This window comes from Salmo salar, chromosome 11 (assembly GCF_965601325.2).
Source record: "Salmo salar chromosome 11, fSalSal1, whole genome shotgun sequence".
Classification (NCBI taxonomy): Eukaryota; Metazoa; Chordata; class Actinopteri; order Salmoniformes; family Salmonidae; genus Salmo; species Salmo salar.
Genome location: NC_138301.1, coordinates 26,181,993 through 26,203,545, shown reverse-complemented (window position 1 = coordinate 26,203,545; position 21,553 = coordinate 26,181,993). Strand labels below are relative to the sequence as shown.

General features: G+C 45.5%; 1 pseudogene across 1 annotated transcript; it reads right to left on the bottom strand.

Moving 5' to 3' along the window:
- Positions 1-1,688: 1,688 nt before the first annotated feature.
- Positions 1,689-21,500, bottom strand: LOC106562325 (exostosin-2-like; annotated as a pseudogene). The gene is made up of 13 exons (XR_014379332.1): positions 20,363-21,500; positions 19,973-20,195; positions 19,688-19,777; positions 18,503-18,619; positions 18,126-18,321; positions 17,220-17,350; positions 16,965-17,058; positions 12,792-12,888; positions 8,952-9,125; positions 6,279-6,437; positions 5,482-5,616; positions 5,029-5,166; positions 1,689-3,087 (listed from the first exon to the last, which is right to left on the bottom strand). The product of XR_014379332.1 is annotated as an exostosin-2-like (transcript).
- Positions 21,501-21,553: the final 53 nt, after the last annotated feature.

The window sequence follows — 21,553 nt, the reverse complement described above, 5'->3', positions numbered from 1 at the left end:
TTTGAGTGATCCTTCTGAAGGGGCTGGGTGTTCTTGGTTTGTTGAGTTTCCAAGTATTTTGAAAGGTTTTTGTGGCTTTAAGCTATATTGTACGGCTTTTTAATAATGATGGTATACTTTTACTTGTGTTTATGTTCTCATATATATTTTGTGTGAGTTACTATAGTAAAGTAAGTTATTGCACTTACATAATATTTTAGAAAATTGTTTTACAAGCATTGAGAGCAAAACTGTTGTTCATCACATACTTATTTAAGAAACACACACACAAAACTGCAACAACTACAAAAAAATGTTATGGATAATTGAAGTGCAGCTTCAATTGTCACGAGTAATTTCATATTGTTCCCACCAATTCTTTAAAGGTCCAGTGCAGTCCAAAACGTGATTTTCCTGGTTTTATATATTCCACACTATGAGGTTGGAATAATACTGTGACATAGTGAAAATGATAATGTCCTTTTAGCGTAAGAGCTGTTTGAAAAGATTGCATGAAATGTCAACCTGTTGTGGTGGGATGGAGTTTTGGCCTGCCTGGTGTCAACACCAGGCGGTACAATTAGTTAATAGACCATTAAGAGAGAGAGTTACAACCTGCTCTGCCAATAACAGCTGGTGTTCAGTTCTCCCCTCCCCTCCCCACTCAGACCACTCCCAGACAGTCCTAGTTAAATTCTTGCTTGAGAAATTGCTCTTTGCTAAGAAGTTATTTTTGCTTCTTTTTGACCATTTTAATTTAAATCACAGTAAGGTACTTTACTATTACCATGAAATAATTGTATATTGCGATTAAAAAGGCTGCATTGGACCTTTCAACAATAAAACACATTTAGTCAAGGAGGTCAGCGCTCAATATACAACAATCTTTCTATGCTGTTGTGTGGTGGGAATGATGCTACTGCAGAAGGATTCCTACTCTCATGGAAAGGTCCTACATTTAAAGACTGGGATGTTTTTAGGATGGCAACTCTCAGAGGATTCATTAAGAGTAGCAGTTTTCACAATGTCCTGCAGCAATGGGTAACATGTGACTGTAATAACATGTGTGGAGATTGAGATTCTGGTGTTGTTCTGTTTTTACTGATGTCTATATAATTAGGATGGAGGGGTGGGAGGGCCATCAATAAAAATCTAGAGTGGAAAAAAAGAAACACGTCCATCTTCTTGCATTACATATCATCTACCTCATATGTTTCATGATTGCATCAGTGACAGCCTAAAACCCCTCTGTATTTCAGACATGAGGGCTGAAATGAGATCGCGCAACCCCCAAGAATTTCACGCTAATTGAAGTCGACAAAAATACTAACAGTGCCCTTTTGAACTGCTGACATTGTACAGGGTGGATTAGGGAGCGTATATTAACAGGTGACAGGCGAGGCTGAACAGTGGTGCTGCACACGGCCTGGCTGTCACAACAGCCCTGGTCAGACATGGGCTTTCACCAAATCAGAATGGAGGACAGAGAGCGTGACAGACACAGAGGCCTGCTACTGCTGCCTGTCATGAGAAAACCACTCCAATAAACATACATCGTCTTCCACGTCTAGAACACTTCCGATGACATCACTTTTTTCAACTTCCTCGGTTCTCCAGTAGCTGAATTTCCTCTTCACCTCAATTCATGCACCTTGGTTGGAGTGAGGCAGTACCATTGTTCCTTTCTTTAATCACAGGCCAATAAAATGGCCATGAAAAACATCTTTATTTAGCATGTATTTCTTTACAAAGTCATATTTATATATATTTTGGGACACATTTATCACAAACAACAATCCTTACACAAGTAAAAAAAGAAAACAAAGGCAATATTGACATGTTAAAAAGTGTGTGCTGACTTGAACTTAATGCTTAGGACATTCCTTTAGAGAGATGAGCAAGCCTACACAGACTAACAGAAGCCTAAAACAAAAAGAGACATCAGAATTGGGGAGTTGTACATCCTGGTGCCTCCATCTCCATGAAGCAGACAGTCCAATGTCACCGCATCAATTACAGTAGCTTCCCTCCTATACCAGACTAGATGTTACTTCAATAGTTTATATATTATGCAGCACAACACTTTAAAAAAGGTAATTCAAATGTCCAGATACTGGTCGTTCTTTTGAAAAGTGTTAGCAGTAGAACAATTGGCAGTAAATATATAGTGTACATATTATTTGCGATATATCCTCTATGCAGAGAAAGCTGACCATACACCTCTGCAGTGCTCACACTAAACAAATAAAAATAGCTCATGCCATTAAATTACCTTAGACAAGAAGCCCCCTCTAACACTACCTTGTTTTTCCATATTATTTATCATTTGAAAAAATCCATCAGTTCGAGATAAATGACATGGGATATATTATGTATATGGGTGTTCAACATATTACTCATCCCCTCGCCCCTGTGCTTGGCAGACAGCAGCATCAGACAGCGGTCCTGACTCACCGTGCTACATTAAAATGTAGCACTGCTGTGATTTATATACACTGATCCCAGATCAGCCAAAGAGCCCACGGGGCCTCTGGCTCAAATACAGCAGCAGTGGACATACACAGACTAGTCATCTCTCAGTCGCACAGTGGATTCATCATCAGCGCACAGTGGATTCTGTCCAGTCAACCAATGAGCACACACATCTCATCTCTCACCACTTCAAACCAGTATTTAGGAAAGGAAACAATACAGGCTCCCAACCCCACCCTACAGAGACCAACAACAACCTTCCAGATAGTTCTATATGGACAGAGAAACTCTTCTATGTCTCCCCTGAACTAGAAGATGCTGGGTATGTATGGGTGTCAGGGCCACAGCCCTGTCCGGTCAGAGACTGCCGATGTTGGGGAAACTCTTTAGCTTCTCTGGGAAGTCGTCCTTGTAGAGGACTGGGTCTGCACGGTGTTCCACTACCTTCAGGGGCATGGTGCCGAACACCGACGCAAACTTGTTGATGCACTCCGATCTGGGAAAGTGTACAGAAGTTACCGGTGTTAACATTGAGGCAATCAACCACAGAAGAAAAAAACCACACGTTCAGATATTGTATGTCCACTACTACCTCTACCTGCACTCAGGACACTTGAACTTCTTCCTTGGGGTCACCTAAATGGAACCAGGACAGTGACCTTTACAATCTACCATTCCGCCATTGCTACACAACTAAAAAACCTACAGTACAGAATCTACTGTGTGGTGAGATCAAATCCCTGTGCTGATGAGACAAGTCTATAACCGGCACAGTACTGCTTAAAGGGATACTTCGGGATTTGGGCAATGAAGCCCTTTATCTATTTCTCCAGAGTCAGATGAACCTGTGGATACTGTTTTTATGTCTCTGCGTGCAGTTTGAAGGATGTTGCTAACTAGCTTTAGCGCAATTGCTAGCATGCTAGTAAATACCATAGAATTACAATCATTGTGCTAATGCTAGTTAGCATTGGCTTGCAAAACTACCTCTAACTTCCTTCATACCGGAGACAGAGACATAAAAATGGTATCCATGAGTTCATCTGACTCTGGGGAAGAAGATAAAGGACTTCATTGCCCAAATCCCGAAGTATCCCTTTATGTTGCAGTTCTCTAGAATGTGATAAACCCATTAGATAAAGTCATGCTAGTTGTGACAACAGGTCCAGCAGTGGTTGTTGCAGCAGAGTGTGATTGAGGGCTGTTGCGCTGAGGGAGGATGCTGTGCTGCTGTATACCTGAGTGGTCATTAAAAGGCCAGGGCATGCTGCTGTATACCGGAGTGGTCATTAAAAGGCCAGGGCATGCTGCTGTATACCTGAGTGGTCATTAAAAAGGCCAGGGCATGCTGCTGTATACCCGAGTGGTCATTAAAAGGCCAGGGCATGCTGCTGTATACCTGAGTGGTCATTAAAAGGCCAGGGCATGCTGCTGTATACCTGAGTGGTCATTAAAAGGCCAGGGCATGCTGCTGTATACCTGAGTGGTCATTAAAAGGCCAGGGCATGCTGCTGTATACCTGAGTGGTCATTAAAAGGCCAGGGCATGCTGCTGTATACCTGAGTGGTCATTAAAAGGCCAGGGCATGCTGCTGTATACCTGAGTGGTCATTAAAAGGCCAGGGCATGCTGCTGTATACCTGAGTGGTCATTAAAAAGGCCAGGGCATGCTGCTGTATACCTGAGTGGTCATTAAAAGGCCAGGGCATGCTGCTGTATACCTGAGTGGTCATTAAAAGGCCAGGGCATGCTGCTGTATACCTGAGTGGTCATTAAAAGGCCAGGGCATGCTGCTCTATACCTGAGTGGTCATTAAAAGGCCAGGGCATGCTGCTTGCGTGCCGAGGAGAAACAGCTGTATGTTCATTAAAGGGGTGATGTATGGCCTTCCTCCGTCTTACCCACCCCACCAAGCCGTCTAACTCCAGACTGGAGATCAGTGCTGAGGAGGACGTGTGGGGTGGGGCGGGGTGGGGGGGCTAGCCTACTGCAGGCACAGAGGGAGGGAGTAGGCATTGCTTTGACGGTGGGGTGAGTGAGCCCTGGTAAGCTTAGGAAAACAGTCGGAGGGGGAGCGGCAGTCAGTGACACCCAGATAAGAGAGGTTAAGGCTGGGCTTTAGGGGCGGTCTCTGCACCTGGACACGGTCACTGCGTTGGGGAGGTATCAGGGGACACAGAGGGGTGAGAACTGATCAGAGACAGAGCCTCTGGCAGGACAGGACTGGAAGAAAAATATTTCTGCCTTCTGGGACATTTCCACCTCTGTGGAGTTGGAGTTATGGGGCGGTCTTCAGCTTCCTGATATGTGATGCATGTTGTAGTACTGCTCCTAATGAGATATTAACATAGCTCCATCCCAAATGGCACCCCATTGACTAGGAAGTTCACTCATTTGGACCAGGGCCCATAGGGCTCTGGTCAAAAGTAGTGCACCATTATAGGGAATAGAATGCAATTTGGGATGCAAGCCATGGCTCTGGTGAACATCCAATATTGAATTTGACCCCCCAAGGACCTAATGTCAGCATAATGGGTTGGTAAGACTTGTGTTCAGGTGGTGTGAGAATGTTGTGCACTGTTCTGTACCTTTATGGGTCTTTGCCAGTGATGTTGGCCACCAGGAAGTTCATGGCGATATCCTCACAGTTCATATGAGCATCCACCCAGTTCTTGATGTCTCCTGGCATCTTGTAAGTGTACAGGTAGTTAAAGTACTGGAAAGGAAGGAAGCCAGTGTCACTCAAAATCAAAATCAGCAAGCAGTGGAAACTACATGCAGATAAATATTGAAATACATTTAAAACACTTGTCATCCTACTCACTCGTGATATGATAAATGAGTCAAACCTCTGAATAGAGGGATGTGTTTCTCAGAAGTATTTGCTTTAAATCAAAAGGAAACTTTTGGTTGACAGTGAGACAGATAACCTATGACTTTTCCCTCCTCTCTCTGTGTGACCTAACCCTGCCCCCTCCACATACTGGGCCTGGCAGGGGGACAGAGGGAGGGGCTTCTGTCTGAGGCTAACCTTGTGGTAGAAGGCTGCTCCAGTCAGAACCATAGACACCTCGTTGGTGCCTTCGGACTCGTACTTCCACATCTCGTGGTCCCATAGGTGGAGCCGACCCAGGTACCCCACCAACCGGTATGGGAACTCCCTCCACTGAGGGGCAGGGCGGGGGAAAGAGACGGTTAGACACAAATTACAGGTTTTCCAGGAATTTAGGGAAAGTTCCAAGTTAATGGAATTAGGCAACACTAAAAACATTCCAAGTCGCCTCCTTTCACCTTCTTCAAGGTAGTGCTAGAAGACCGCCATCACTGAGATACTTTGAGCCCCAAGGTTCACTCTAAAGAGATGAAAGCTACAGGCCCGCTCTGTGATGGGCAGAGAAGTGTGTGGACACTGGATAACAGAGCCCAGCAGCCTGTCCCGCTATTAGACCCAGCGAGAGGCAGTAGAGCCAGACAGCCTTCCTTCCCCACAGCAACCTGACTCTCATTTCATGTCATTATCCTCAAATTGTCCTCAATTGTCTCAATAGGTCCTAAATGCCTTCAGGTGAGTGCCAAGCTGGGCTGTAGGCATGGACAGCATCAGCTCTGGCCTGTCACCGTCCATCACATCAAACATATCTCCAGCACCCGGCAGCCGCCTCACAAATACCACTACTGGAGGCTGACTTAAGCTCCCTGGATGAGTTTAAACTCTGGGGTCAGCACTAAGTGGCCAGCGTTTACCTGCCAGTATGAATGCACTAAGCCCAAGGTCAAACATTTGGGGTGATAACTCCCAGGCGAGATACAGGGTATCCTCTCTCTCACCTCGTAGCCAAACTGCAGTTCGTCAGACGTCAGCATGATGATGTCATCGTCGATGGCCAGCAGTCTCGATCTCGTCGTAGGGGAAGAAGCGGTTGCTGAGCTTGTTCTCTTTGGTGGGCATCACCTTGAGAGGCGCGGCAATCTTCGGCCATAGAGAATCTAACCGAGGGACAGAGATCAAGAGAATATGAGTGATAAACCTACATTATACAGACAGGTCATAGAAAATCCATTCTATCAATGCAATGGAGGCCTTGGCAAACAGGTCAGTTAGCATTGTGTGCTACTTCAGAAGCTGCAAGACATTAAGTAAACTGTGAAAATTACTTCCACACATTCCAAATCTGACAGTATATATTGCATCACCCACCTACACCTAAGACATCAAACCAGACTGCCAGTTTTCTAGGTCAAACTAACATCTAGACTTCAGTTGGAGAGGAGAGGAGTTGGGTTGCCATCAAGGGAGACATTTCATAATGGCAATCCTAGTGGAAAAGTACGCTAGCAGTAAAACTACAATCACTGACTCGAATCGCTACGCCAACTTGAATCATGTGCAAGCCTGACCACAACAAGATTCCTCTCAAGGCAGAGCAACAAAGTTAGCTTTTTTAAAAGTAGTGTTTAGTGAGCTTGGGATGTGTCCATGGCACGGAGCAGAGTCAGACAGATGGCACAGAATGTGTCACCCCATTAAGGCTCTAACTGGGGCCTGACGAGCAGGCAGCGCTCCCAACTGACCGACGAGCTCTGAACGTCTCTCCACACTAAACTGGCAACGGGAGCACTGCTGTGATATATTCAAGCGCTTTCTTCTCTCTCTTTCCCCCTCTCTTTTCCAAAGATGAGCTGGGAGATGAGTGCAGTGCAGGGGGGAGAAAAGAAAAAAAAAATCACCAAAACAAAGGTTATTAGCTTAGCTCTGATTTAGCCTGGCCTTTTCTTTTGGTATTGGTTTGAACACACAAACTGAAACAATGTCTTCTGGAAGCCCATCTACTTTGCTTCTCATTTTCGGACTTTCTCCTGGGCTAACCAGGAGATGCTTTCCACTACAGAGAAACAGAATCCTGGTGCAATCCCCATCTCTCCTGTAGTTACCTCTGTCTCCAAGCTCTGCAGCTCCATAACTGTCTTTGACCGATGTGAAAAACAGGTTTCTTCAGGTCATAATGCGAAGATTTTATGAGTGAACAAATAAACTATCAAGTTAATCATGACAACCAAACACAGTACAATCTCTGTGCATGTCAGAAGCAGAAGATAAAGTCCAACATAGAATTGTATTTTATCTTAGTACTCCAAGACTTAGGCTGCCAGCAGCACCTTGTTAAAATGCCAAACGTGCAGGACTTGAGGCGGCAGCTGAGGGCCGCTTGAAATAAATACAATCAGGCCTTGAGGATGAGGAGGAAATACGTCCTCATCCCAAGCAGAGGCCCCGAGTTGACCCATGAACGGCCCCTTGTTAATTCTAATGGGTCACAAAGCTCCAGCCAGGCTCCACTGACGCCTCTAATCAAAGGCTACGCTGGGCCATTAGAGTGAGCTTCAAAGTGGCCCGCTGCTTCATTACATTACACAACTCTATGCAGAGGATAGATTTAATTCCCTGCTCTCTCCCTGCCGTCCCCTGAGCTGTCAGTGTTAAGGGGCGCCATAAACAGCCGCATACCTAAATGGCCTTGTTAAGAGGAATCATTAGAGCGAAAGCCACAATAAATAATGACTAATATCAGCTTACTGTGAAACATCTCTAATGGGCTCTAAATGAGGGCTGTGGCAGGAGGACAGACAGGCAGGACTAGCAGAACACTGCACACTGTTTGATGAACTGGAGTGTCTGTAGTGGACAGTATATCAACATGAATGAAAGGCCTCTACGTCGTAGGAGACCTGTTGACGTTGGAAGGTTAAAATGAGGTGGCTGCTGCAGCACCGAGTGGGGTGGGTAGGACGATTTCTTTCTGTGCGACCGGCGGCAACATGCCACGGAGCTGCTCCAGTTTCCTGATTGTCAACATGAAGCAACACCAGAGAGAGGTTTGGCTCCAGCCTCGAGCATGTCATGCTTTTCAGTGTCTAAACTTATGGAGAGATGGGTCTTGGCTGCTGAAGCTGTTATCACTCATCTGGTACACATCAAGAGCTCCATTTTGTGTATTAAACCATGGCATGGTGAAATAACCTTCACTTCTTCTCACATCAAGTTGGCAGTTAACATGGAGTGTTCAGCCACTTTCCCATTCCTTGTCTGTATCGATCTGCCAACTTTAGTCAATCTCTAAACAGAGATAACATTTTTTTGGACTCTATGGTAGCTATGAAGTAAGGCAATCTGACAGAAAACTAATATCCCATCTGAACATCCAACATAGCATCATCGTTGTCACTGAAAAGGTTAACTCCTGAAAACTCCTATTGCTGGTGTGCTTGTTTAAGGGTAATATTTGAATCAATAATGGGTTTAATGAACAGTATGGGGAAGGGAAGGTCAGAATCAGAGGTGTATTCACTAGAAACCAAACAGAAGAACATCTACCTAAATGGAGAGGGACTACCTGAACCTGTCCAATAACAAACTTATTTTAGATTCAGCCCCTCAAAAAAAATATATTTTGCAAAACGTTACGCTACGGTGTGTGCTAATGAATACAGCCTAGGACTCACCATCAGGGGGACTCTTGTTCGGGTTGTTCCACACCACCAGTAGCTTGGCCAGGCTGGGAACCTTGGAGATCTCCGTGATGACCCGGAAGAGGCTCTCGATACGGTCGTAGGTCAGCACCACAGCAGTGAACCCTGGGGACCTCGGTGGGATGAGGCTGGAACACTCGACCACTTCTACAGAGGACAAGAGACCAAAAAGGTTAGAATCACTCTCTCCTACAATGCAGACGTATGCCTAGCTAGCTTCATCTGTCTGCCATCCTGGCCCGCATCATGTTTTCATCGTGATTTAAGCTGCCATTCCATTGCTTGATTCAGCAGTGAAGTCACCTGCAGTGATTTCCATACAATGGTTTTACTAGGGAACAGGAATAATCTATGAATTCATTTGAAAGATTAATAGACTCACAACCAGGAATGCCAAGCACACTAAAAGTGGTCTGGAAGTGGTCTGGAATGCCAAGCACACTAAAAAAGGAGCAGTAGCTGAGCTGCTTCAGGAGCACAGCTTAGAGAGTGTGTAAGACAGAGACAAAGAGCTCCACCCTCATCTCAGGTACATGTGTAAGTTGAGTCCACACACTATGACTTGGAAGTCTAGGCCTCTCCTGCTGTTTCTACACTGCTGCTTTGAGATGTTATGTGACGTTTTGTCATGAAGCTCTGGTGAGCTCCATGCAGCAGAGGTCCAGATTAGTTTTAGTGGGGCGGGAGAGAGAGGGGGGGCAGGGGAGAGAGAGAAGGGGGAGGCAGTGGGATGCAGGCGACGGTGTCGGCGGCTGTCTACTGCCAGTGTGGGACTTGGCTCCTCTTCCTGGCCCCGTCTTAAAATGGCCCGTTAACTCTGGAAGATGCACAGACCCTAGCCTAGATCAAGTGACGCTGTAAAAGAAAATACTGGCAGTCCAGAGAACCCTCTGATGCAGTGACACACACAAGGAGACATATATATATATATATATACACACACACACACACACACACACACACAAAGAGACTTAATCCAGACCTCTGAACTAACATATAGACAACAACTGACATTTTGAGTAATGCGATTATAGAAGAGTAACAATATGTCAACATGCGACACAGAGACTCACTGCAGCAGCTTAAAGTGCACTACGATGTAGGTTCTCTCATCTACAGGGCCAACTACAACGCTCCCGTTCTCTGTTAGCAGGAGCATTATGTTGACTGGATGATGTGGTTTTAACCCTTAATTAACTGTCAAACATCACAATAGTAGCATTCTCAAATAAAGGAGGTTGCAGCTGACTTAATCACCTGTACCCAAAGGCCCCCCAAAGCCTCCAGACCTCCACTACAGACATGTTCTAGCCTCATAGGGAGGGAATGGAGATTTGAAATAAAACTGTGGGCTTCTTGAAGTGCTTCTCTGTTCTGCTGCAGACAGGTGGCCACAAACAGACTGGTGTTTCTGTGGCTCTTCCAACGGCGTCCACCATATCCATCGCCATAAACATGGTCACCCCATATACCCTACATCAGTCAGTCCTCACCAATAAAACAACTCAACTTTACTAGCAAACGGAAACTTCTCTGGGGTGGTGTGACACTGACATACAAGCAGAGGGGGAAATAATTAAACTAACACAGTGACACAAGTGGTGAGATGAAGAGAAGAGGAAAGGGACCACTTAAGTCATTTGTCAGATGACATAAACAAGATGAAAGAAAGACAGCCACTTCTCCAATGTTAATTAGCCCAGTTAAATTGAGTTCACTGGTTACAATGATCAATTTACACAAAAACGGGAACATGCAGCCATTTGGGTGATTCAGGCTACACGTTATTGTGGTGGTGTTTGGAAAAGTAGATTGACGCAAATCATTGTAAACATAGAGAACATGGCATTTGAGTGTTTGACAAACACAGTGTTTTCTCCTCAATAACAAATGAATTCCCATAACAAAGTGGAAGTAACAGCAGCTCCAGTGATGACTGGAGACAGGTCCATCTAGCCAGCAGGGGGCCTTTGATTTGTGTGGTGTGTGTGTGTGGTGTGTGTGTGTGTGGTGTGTGTGGTGTGTGTGTGTGTGTGTGTGTGTGGTGTGTGATGATTTCCTACCAGGGATTCGGAAAAGCAGAGATAGTGCAGCCATCACATCTTAAAGAGTCCTGATATGAGCACATTCACAGTGCAGGCTTCGTCTGCTCTCTACCAGTGAAGGAATCGTCTGGCCAGGTTTCTTGGCCCATTTAAACCACTGAACAAGCCCCGACTTAGCCTATATTCAAACGTTAGGTGTCCTCTAGTGGTCAAGGTCAAGCTTAAAAAATAATCAGTTGCCGTTTCCCATGAATATTCTATGAATATACTATGAAAGGCGTAATTAATTGGACCGACACCACCCTTTTTAGCAAACCACGGTGCTGTGTTTAGTGTGCACCCAATTGCGGATAGCGTGTTCACACCAGTCCAAACTAAGGGAGAAAACACGCCAGAGCTCAGAAGAAGAAAACTCTCCAAACCAATCTGATATGAAAGCCCCCTAAGGTACAAAGTGTCCTAACCTTCAGCCACCTTTCAGAGGCTGAACAGGTGACTACCATGGATTACCCGTTTCATATCTTACAACTATGCCCACGGCCATACAAAAAGCAGCCCATCTGTCCCTCCCTAGCCTGAAAACCCTTCTAAAGGCACTGCTACTAGCAGAGAGCCTGTGAAATGTGCTTTCAATTATGACCCCGAACGAAGGATACAGAACAGCAGAGAGAAAAAAAACTGCTTGATTTATTTAGTGTTCTGTTCCAATTCTGCTCGACGTGTTTCCACTGAATACGTAGAGATAGCACTTCTCTAGCACTGGAATGGTAATAGGTCTGTGGCCCTGCACAATTAACCTCATGAGCAGGGACTGAGACAGCAGACCTAAATGACGACGATTGGTTGGGAAAAAAGACAGACAGGAGTTTCTGACAGAGAGAGGTGGGTAATGTCAAGTGTAACTGTTGATTAACCAGCTACCCGCCCCGAAAAAAAGGCCACACTGGCTGTGATTGAGCAGTTGGCTTGAGTAGAAAGTAATTAGTCCTGAAGTCTTGAAGAGCTTTGAATTACTCTGAGAAGCCAAGTGTTGTAAACATACCTTCAGTCAGAGTAACTTGACTTGTTCAGACCAACATAACCTGACTGGCTCACATATCACCACCCATTGGTAGGACTGGGTAGGGCTGTCCAATAAGGAGTAACATGGGCACAGACAGGACAAACAGGACAGACAAGACAGACAGACAGGAGGGCGGAGCTGCATGTGGTGTCTTTGGGGACTGCAGCAGATCAGGCTGGGCTGATTAACAGCCCCTGAGAGGTGGTAGCTGAGCCAAGCTGTCTGCATCCCCACACTCCTACAACCACAGAGAGGTTACACACACACACTCCTTAAACAGTGTTCTCACACACATACACAATGACTCAAACACTAAGGCATGTATTTTTCACCACACTGGAGGCATCCTCCCAGTGCAGAACTGCTGACACAAACACACTGGCTGTTTCAGCAGTACTGGGTGTTTACCAAGCAGCCAAAGACCACTAGGCTACATGTGTGGAGAGAGGGACCTATAAAGAGGAAGCTGTCCTGCCACCCAGCCGATACACTGGGAAAGACTTACCAGGGAAAACTGTGTCATATCTGTCACTGAGGGAGTCAGTCACTGTGTTGTGAGGCCAGCACATCAATACCACACACTGCAGACTGTAACCCCCATAAATATGACTCGTATGCCTAAGAAGACTCAGTGGTTAACCACAGTAAAGTACAATAACATTATTAGTGGTGTAGGCTAGAGGGGCATAGATTATAGCCCTGTACGGGCAGCATAGGGGTAGATGCGGTCATTAATGATCTGAAGCGTTGTTATGCCAATGGCCTTCATGGAGCTGAAGTAAGCGTCCCAGAACCAGCGGGCCTGAGGAGAACAGAGTTGTTAAGGAATAAAAACATATGGTCTGGACCCTGGAAAAAGAGACAAGCTGTCATGAACTTCAACACACATTCAGAAGGCATCCCAGTGACTGGAGAACAGGAAGGACTGTTCTAGACAGTTAGAATCGCTAACATCATCTGTCCTACAGCAGGCCAAGACCTTCTACAGCTCACCTGACTTTCAAAGCACAGGGCAGCCAAATATCAACCTGGCCAGTGGTTCTAACCTGTTTCTGTTACTGTACCAACTGAATTTTACTCTGCCAGGTCAACCCCTGAAGTACCCCCTCATGTGCATTTTACCATTAGGCCTGTGGTCCCATGAGTCTTCTAAAGTACATCTTGTGGATAGACCAGGGTCTAGTAAACCTGGTTGGCGACCCCTGCTTAAGGCCCATTGGGATACATGTTTGATCCAAGATGTATGCAAACTATGTACACATCTACATTTAGTTGTGCATCAAAAATGTATTTTTAGTCACTTCACTACCAGTCCATGGTAACAAGGAGCATTACGATGCCAGAGGGGAAGGTGTAGCCTAGCAGTCAATCATATTTCAATGCAGATGTTACTTGTACAACATCCCCAGGCAGCACCCCAGATTCCCTGGTGCTCCCCTCCCACTGATCCATTAAGAGACAGCTATGGAGGGAGAGGAGCCCATAACAGTTAATGATCCTTACAACAGAAATGTCTCCTGCCAGGAGTGACCCGACTCCACCTCAGCAGGTCCTAGGTGACCCTGAGTGCAGCACTCTTTAACAAGCACATGGGGGAGGTCCATACTGGACCCCTCAACTCCAACTGACATTTGTCTCGTTAGCCAGAGCACACCCTAGAAACTCCTCACACAGCCTGAAACTCAAGATATTAATAGCATATTTGTTGGGTGAGAATAAGACCCCAGCTGAAGACGTTCTCCTCTGTTTTGGATTAGGAGCAGAGGAGGATCAAGCGACAAATAGACAACAACAACGGTGCACAAAATGAAAACTGCAACCCAGAAAAACACAGTGATAGCATTGGCTGCTACAGCTTAGCCAATGAGCCAACCGTTTTGCTAGAGCTGTGGTAGTCTTGGCCTGGCTACAGGGCTCTGTCCTTCCATAGCAGTGGAGCAGCTTGTCCTGGTGTTTTTGTTGTCGTATGGTCCAGAGAGCTCTCAGCGGCACATGAGAAGGGACCAGCCCCCACTCCACACCCGTAGTCCCCTTTAACACTGGAGAAATACAAAAACAGCGTTTATTTTTATGGAGGGGGTGAGGAGTATTCAAAAAGACTTTCTAATCTCAGGGGAACCCAACGGCCCATAAATCAGCCAGTGATGAAAGTTTCCTTTCCGACCGGGAGGAGGCAAAAAGCAAACTGCTCCGGCCTAAGAGGCCCGCCCCGCCCCCTCCCAGCGCCTGCAGGAATTTTTATGAGGGAAGACGAGACTGAGTCACAGCAGAGAAAAAAGGGCAGAGCGGTCTGCTTCACTGCAGCACTGTCGTTCCCTTCCTCTAACATACGGCGCTGGGCTAGGCTAGGCTACGCTGGGCCTTCCTCTAACATACGGCGCTGGGCTAGGCTAGGCTACGCTGGGCCTTCCTCTAACATACGGCGCTGGGCTAGGCTAGGCTGGGCCTTCCTCTAACATACGGCGCTGGGCTAAGGAGGCTGAATTCTCTGAGATGTGCTTGAACTTGGACCATAAACAACATCCATCAATTCAAAACGGATTTGGCTAATCTATGCTACTGCAACTAAAATAAATGTAATTACTTGCGCCTCTTAATAAGATATAAATCTTGTAAAAGTAAAATTGTCGTGGTGAACAATTACTTAGCACAAACTTGCTTAGGAGGCCATTGTAGTATTACCACGATGACACACAACTGATCATCAATAGTGGTTCCTGTGGAACTGAGAAATCATACTAGAAGACAGACTTTCACCACCAGGGTCAAGGGAACAACCCAGTCTACCATCTCTTTCTCTAGCTATACTCTGCTGTCCGACAACTCCTTTTAGACAGGGAGGCTTCAGACAGGATTACATTGGGCTTGGTACTATAGCTGCAGCCCTGTGATTGACAAGTACTCATTTCAGCTGTACTGATCTAACAAAGCATGTATTCTATTCCTAGGGTCTGACACAAACAAGGCTCAGAGGAAAGCCTCAGGTGACCACCGCTAACATTTAGCAGCTGTTAAGCACTTAGCTCACAATTTGGGACCGATGTGGATGCTACCACATCAAATGTTGAAATCATTTTTTTCTCCTGAAATGATGCTGCTGGCTACTGATGGATTAGGAGTTTTACATTTGACCTTAGTTGTGAGGCCCTGTATAAGTGAGACAGAATGTCTCCTCAATTATCCAATTATCATTCAATTTAGGACTTAGTAAATCATACAGATAGTCAATCAAAGCTGACATGGAGTCATCATGAGTAAGGCTGTGTTATTCTGATCTTTTTTCAACTAATTGGCCTTTTGACCAATCACATCAGATCTTTTTCACAGCTGATGTGATTGGTCAAAAGACCAATTAGTGGAAAAAAGATCAGCATTGTGTATTTTAGGCATGCTAGCCATATGGTTAGAGAACTTTTAAACCCATAAAGGACTGAAGATGATAGTGTGGAATTCAGAACCGCTGAGGAAGTAAAGACAGTTAGGCCCTCTGTTGGACATTGAGTAAATACTTCACTTCAGCTCTTCAATAAGATCAATCAGCAAATACAATTATGTTCCTACAGCTCTTATAAAAAAAAATTAAGAGAAGAAAAAAATACATCATTTTGCACACGTCCAAATGAGTTAGAGTTGACAATGTGTTGTCTATACTACTGACAATGTCAAGTCTTTATGGGGGACCAACTCAGTGATTCCCAGCGTCCTCTCCTCTCCAGTGAATGTGAGTGAGGAGTCTCTCCAGATGTGGACTGATATGGAATGGGCTCTACGGCGCCCCATAAATCCTGGATAAGATGGGCCTTTGTGCTCCGGCCCTACCCCACCCTTACACGTCCTGAGCCCGGCTCCAACACCCTCCTCCCATCAGTCCTGCAGGGGCCACAGGCACGCACACAGCTGTGACATACCTACCTACGCCTCACGTTCCCTGGCTTAAGATGTACTCACTACTCAACTCAGACCAATATGATTTGGTTGTATTCCTCTGATCTCCAGTGAATTCATACAATGTTTATTATCAGTATTTGTTTTACTCCAAACAAACTACAATCCTTCCCCTTATCATCAGTCCTCATCTCTACTGAGAACCTTTTCCTGACAGGAAGACAACTGATTACACATCTCATAACTAAATTCCAAGCCCTAGACAAGACAGACTGACAGAGAAACACTAAGAGCAGTGGATAAGCATTTCAGATCCACACAGCTACAGAGACAGGAGGGGGACCCCAAGGGAAGCCATATTCTAGGCTTGGCAAATGAAACAACTCCAACAGGGTCTCTGAGCTGTGGGTCTGATATGTCTGTTTGGCCAGTCTAATTGGTAAATGGACTAGCGTTGATACAAGGGAATGAGAAACAGCTTGGACGTGCAGAGCTCTCTGAGGGCTTTCACTTCTGTTTATTGAGGCTCAGTTGGACCAGTGAAAGGAGGGGATTTGTCATTGATTTGGCGCGACTGAAACTAACACTGTATAACCTTTATAAGAGCTTTTTAATCAAGATTGGGAACATGACAAGACAATCCAAACAGACAACAGGACAGAAACTCTAGTCCTAAGGGCTCATTACAACGTGTCTGTCTCACCCTTCAGTCTGCCTGTGTTATGGCTTCCATTGGGCTGACAGTGAGGCCCGCGTCTCACAAGCACACAGGTTGGAATGGGAGCGTGAAAGTCACAACTCTGTTGACCCCGTCTTCACACTAACTTAACCTGAGAGGGCAGGAGGTACTTTCTCCTGAGGTGTATTCATCTGGAAATAGACTATTACTACAACTCTATAAAGAGTGCCCTATATGTACATCTAAAAATCCCCAGGAAAGGGATTCAGTCTATTTGAATGTTAGCTGAAGAAAAGATGTGATCTGACTGTCACCTGTCTTTGCATCTCCTCCACCTGCCTGTGAGGGATACTCTTCAAGATGGTGTACATCTCTGGGAGCTTCTCCTCTGGAATGAACACAGATGCCCTGTACAATACACACACACAAAGACAGAAAAATGTCACTCAGTATCAATGGCAAACACGGCCACTGGCATTAAACTAGATCAGAAATCACAATACGAGCTCAGAAAATGTAATGCAGAGATACGTGTTGGAGTGAGATCATGAGCAGCGTCTTTAGCGTACCTCTTCCAGTCGAGGACCTCAGAGAAGGATGAGTCTGCTAGGATGACAGGGACACAGCCAGCCTGCAGCACATCACTGAGTGTGGCCTGTCCCAGCCGAGCCCCGCGCAGCACCACACAGAACGACGACTCCTGGGGAACACAGATTACAACAAGGTATTACAATATCATAGCCATATCAACTGTACATGGTTTTATGACATAGCCGTCGCCAAACTAAGGAAGCTTAGACGGGTCAAAAACAGACTAACACAATATTAGTGGGCAGCTTGTGTTTGGTCAGTCTGATAAAATGACTGCATGAACTGTCGAGGTTTGCTCCCATATGGAAGAGTTTAGGGTGGGGAGGGTAATGTCACGGTGGATCAATTACAGACGTTAAAAGTATACAAGCAGGCAACCTAAAATATTATTCTAAAATACAGGCATCACTTATAGCGAACCTTTCCACTGTCAGAGGTGGAGAAGGGGGGAGGGGGGTGCTTTCACTGAGATACTGCCACCCCACCCCTCCACCCCTCTAGGCCCTCTCCTTGGTGGGACGTCTCCCAGATGTGTAGCTACGCTGCACCCATACCAGATGATAAGCGCACTTCCTGTCTAGACAGGCCAGAGACGGGCTGGAGATGCACTCTGAGCAGACAGAGAGTGCAGAGAGGCACACTGGTTGACTGCCACAGGCATTGTTATAGTTTCCCAGGTATACTCTGCATAAAGTTACCCACATAGATGGACTGCTAACTCTTAGAGATGACCTACACAGCTGAGCAGAGCCCTCTAAATGCATTTAAGTCAGATCTGCATGGCCATTATCAATGTTAAACATCAATTTCCCCCTAAGCTGTGTAATGTCTACAAGTGTGTGTACATGTTAGTCTAAATGGTAGTAGGTCTGTGTGCGTCTCACCTGGAGGATCTGGGGGTAGTTGAACACCTGGCCCTTGTAGCAGCGTTTCCTCGCTGAGGCGGCTCCCTGAGATAGGTTACTGCACTTGTCCAGGAGGAGCAGAGCCTCCCCGTTCTCCTCCTTCAGCCTCTCTAGCTCTGCCCGGTACTCACGGAGGATGGCCGTCTGAGATGACAGAATGAAGTAGCGCCGGGGCCTGCAGCCGGGACACCATTAGAAATAATGTAAAACTCTGTGACTGATGATGGTGACTCTAAAAGATAACTTCCCAAATGTTCCCACTGTCACATGAAGTGAGGATGCCTGTTGTCTTGCTTGAGGAACTGATAAGAGCCCTATGCTATGTGCTGAAACGGGGTGGTGGTGTTGCTGCTCACCCAGGCTGTCTCTCGGGCAGCTCCACGCCTGCAGACAGAGGGCTGTACACAGGGATGCTGACGTCATAACCCTGCCTGTAGGTCCACATGGAGAAGCCTCCCCCTGCAAGCAGAGCCCTATAACACACACAAAACAAACACACGTATCCAATGTTACACCACTGTCACATAGGCTTACATAGTTAAGACAGAGAGAAGAGACAGCTATACAGAACTTTGCAGCAAGACAATACATGACAGATGTGCATATGCCCTGGCTGTTTCTTGTCATATCTGCTTAACAATGCTAGAGTAACATGAAGATTGAGAAGTATTCACATGGACAAAAAGAGGCTGCCAAAACCTCATCCTTTTGGAGATCTGTGTATGTAATAGTTATATGAGAACTGACGAACAATCGTTATGGAGTCCTACCTGTGGATGCAAGGACAACCTCACTCACACACACACTGGCCTATATATACACACACAGCTGGTTCTGATGAGACCCCACGCCAAATGGAGCACAGCTGGATGAGCCCAGGAAATTCCCTACAGCTCCAGATAAGTGTTCATCGTCTCAGGGCTTTTGGATCATAAAACCCACCTTTTCCACCCAAAAGAGCGAGCGGCCAAGAGCAAGGCTGGGAAACATGGCCTCTCTCTGTTGCAGTTAATACCAGGAGATTAGGCATGTCTGCCTGCTCAAGGCCGCTAGAGGTTCTGTCATCTCTGGACTACTTTTAGGTTGTACTTTCATCTTAGCTGAATATTTTTCAAGCCCCCCTGTAATTATATGCAAGTACTGTAGTTGTGCTGGAGATAAAATATGAAATTGAATCTGGATTATCTAGTCAAGTCAAACTACAAAATATGGAGTGAAAAAACTAATTTAATAAAAACTATGAGTCAATTTAACAAAAATAAAACATGTATAAAACTATTCTTTGAACATATCAGACTAAGAATATGTAAAGAAAACTGAAAGCTAAATTAACACCATGCTTCCCCCTAGTGGTGTCTTGGTAGAACAAAATGCACCTAGCAGTATCTCTGCTAACAAAAACTGATCACTCACGCTGGAGTAAATATTAGCTGGAAGTCAAGGTTGGTTGATGAACCAAAAAACAAAAATGTGAGTTTATCCACCGATATTCATTGTAATTTACTTTCATTTTTTTCTGTGCTGGGTTTATTAATGTTTACCTGTCTCTTGGCACATCAAGGGCTGTGTTGTAGTCTGGAGGTCCTCCAGGTAACATGTTGAACAGAAGGTGGTTCATCCCTTTGTCCCACCTGGAAACGAACATCTTTAGGGGTCAAAAACCTACAAATGTGTGCACTTAGATATCTGAAATAGGCTCATAGATCAATGTGGTAGATGAGAGCAGGGAGAGGAAGAATGACAGAGGGTAAAGAAGGAGAGAGAATTACCAGCTTCGGGGTGGAGGAGATAACAGTGCAACCCGAGCAGTGTGCAGGAAAGGTTACCTGGGGAGCATGGCCAGAGCCTGGGCAGTCTTCCGGATGCACAGAGAGTTCTGATTGAGTACATCAATAGAGGGCACGAACAGGCATGCCCTGGTGATGTCATGACTGTAGAACTCACTGTCGGAGATGGCACTGAGCAGGTCATTGTACTCTCGAGACAGGCCTGTGCTGCTGATTGGCACTCCTACCTCATCCACAAAACGCTGCAGAGATAGATGTACACCTGCCAGACAGGCACAGTCATTTCTGATGGTCCACTTTAGCTGCTGTTGGATATATAACATCCTTCAATCATGTGGTTCAAAAGACAAGGTTCAGAGACTAACAATAGCAGATGAAACTAACTTCACGTATCTGTAATTTGTGACGTGTGATGGAGACTAGGCGCACCTTGATTCTATTCTTAGGGTTGTAGCTACATCGATACACATCAAAACAAGTGTGCATTCTGCAGCTAAGGTCCCCTCTCTCGGGAATAGGGTTGGAGACAGGCAGTCGGACGAGAGATGCATCATGCACGCTGCGTCGGTCCAGGCTCCAGTCTGCCGTTGATTCGATGGAGTGTGGCCAGAACTGGAACATCTCTGTGGCGATGAGTCCCAGCAGCACCACAGAGAACAGGGTGATGTAGTAGATGCGGTGCTTGGTTTTCATCTGTGGAATCAGAGCCGGCCCTGTGAACTGTACTTTCCAGACATGCACATGCTGAGCCTGACCATTCAACCACAGAGAGACAGAGAAATAAATATGGCTCCTGGTCCGTTGACACACTGCCAGGGAATGTATCAACAGTCTAAAATGGCTTCCTCTCCTAGAGAAAATGAAGCCATTTTGGACAACTGTTACAGAAAGAAAAAAACAAGTTCCTGTAACGTTACTTGGCCTTGCCTAAAAGAGCCAAGCAGGTCTCTTTATAAAAAACTACGTAACGACATTAACCCAGTGACCGCTTACAACACTAGCTGTCAATCAAAGGCATTCTGTGAGGTAAAACGAGCTAACGACAACAGGCTAAACTGAACAACTATCTAATATAACTTAAATACTCTGGCAGCAAACTCAATTTAGCTAACCAGACTGGTTGGTGAGTTAGCTATATTGACGTTCAATGAAAACTTAATAGATTCGCTAAAACCAACTAGTTTAGTCGGCGTTTATTATAAAATACCAACTATATATAGTGTATATAGCTAGCTAACATCACACTTCTCATGATAAACTGAAATCTTGACAAGTAAAAACAAGTATCCAACTAGCTTCAAGCTTAGCTAGCTAGCAGGTTTAGGCAGCAGACTTCGATTTGATCAGTACATTTACCATCACGCTTGACCGGTGCGAAGTCGATCACAAACTGTTCATTCATTCCCTCTTCTTAGCTAAGCGGCAAAGCAATAATGTATAGTTTTATACATTTAACGTTAGATAGCTAGCTAATTAAACGATATTGACGTTATCGTGTGAATAATTTAATTTCCGGAAGTGGAACTCTTCTTCGCCTGTCAGAAACCCGTGGACTACTCTGCATGCACTGGCTATAGTGCCACCTACTAAAGCGGAGTATCATCACACCCACCCAGTAGC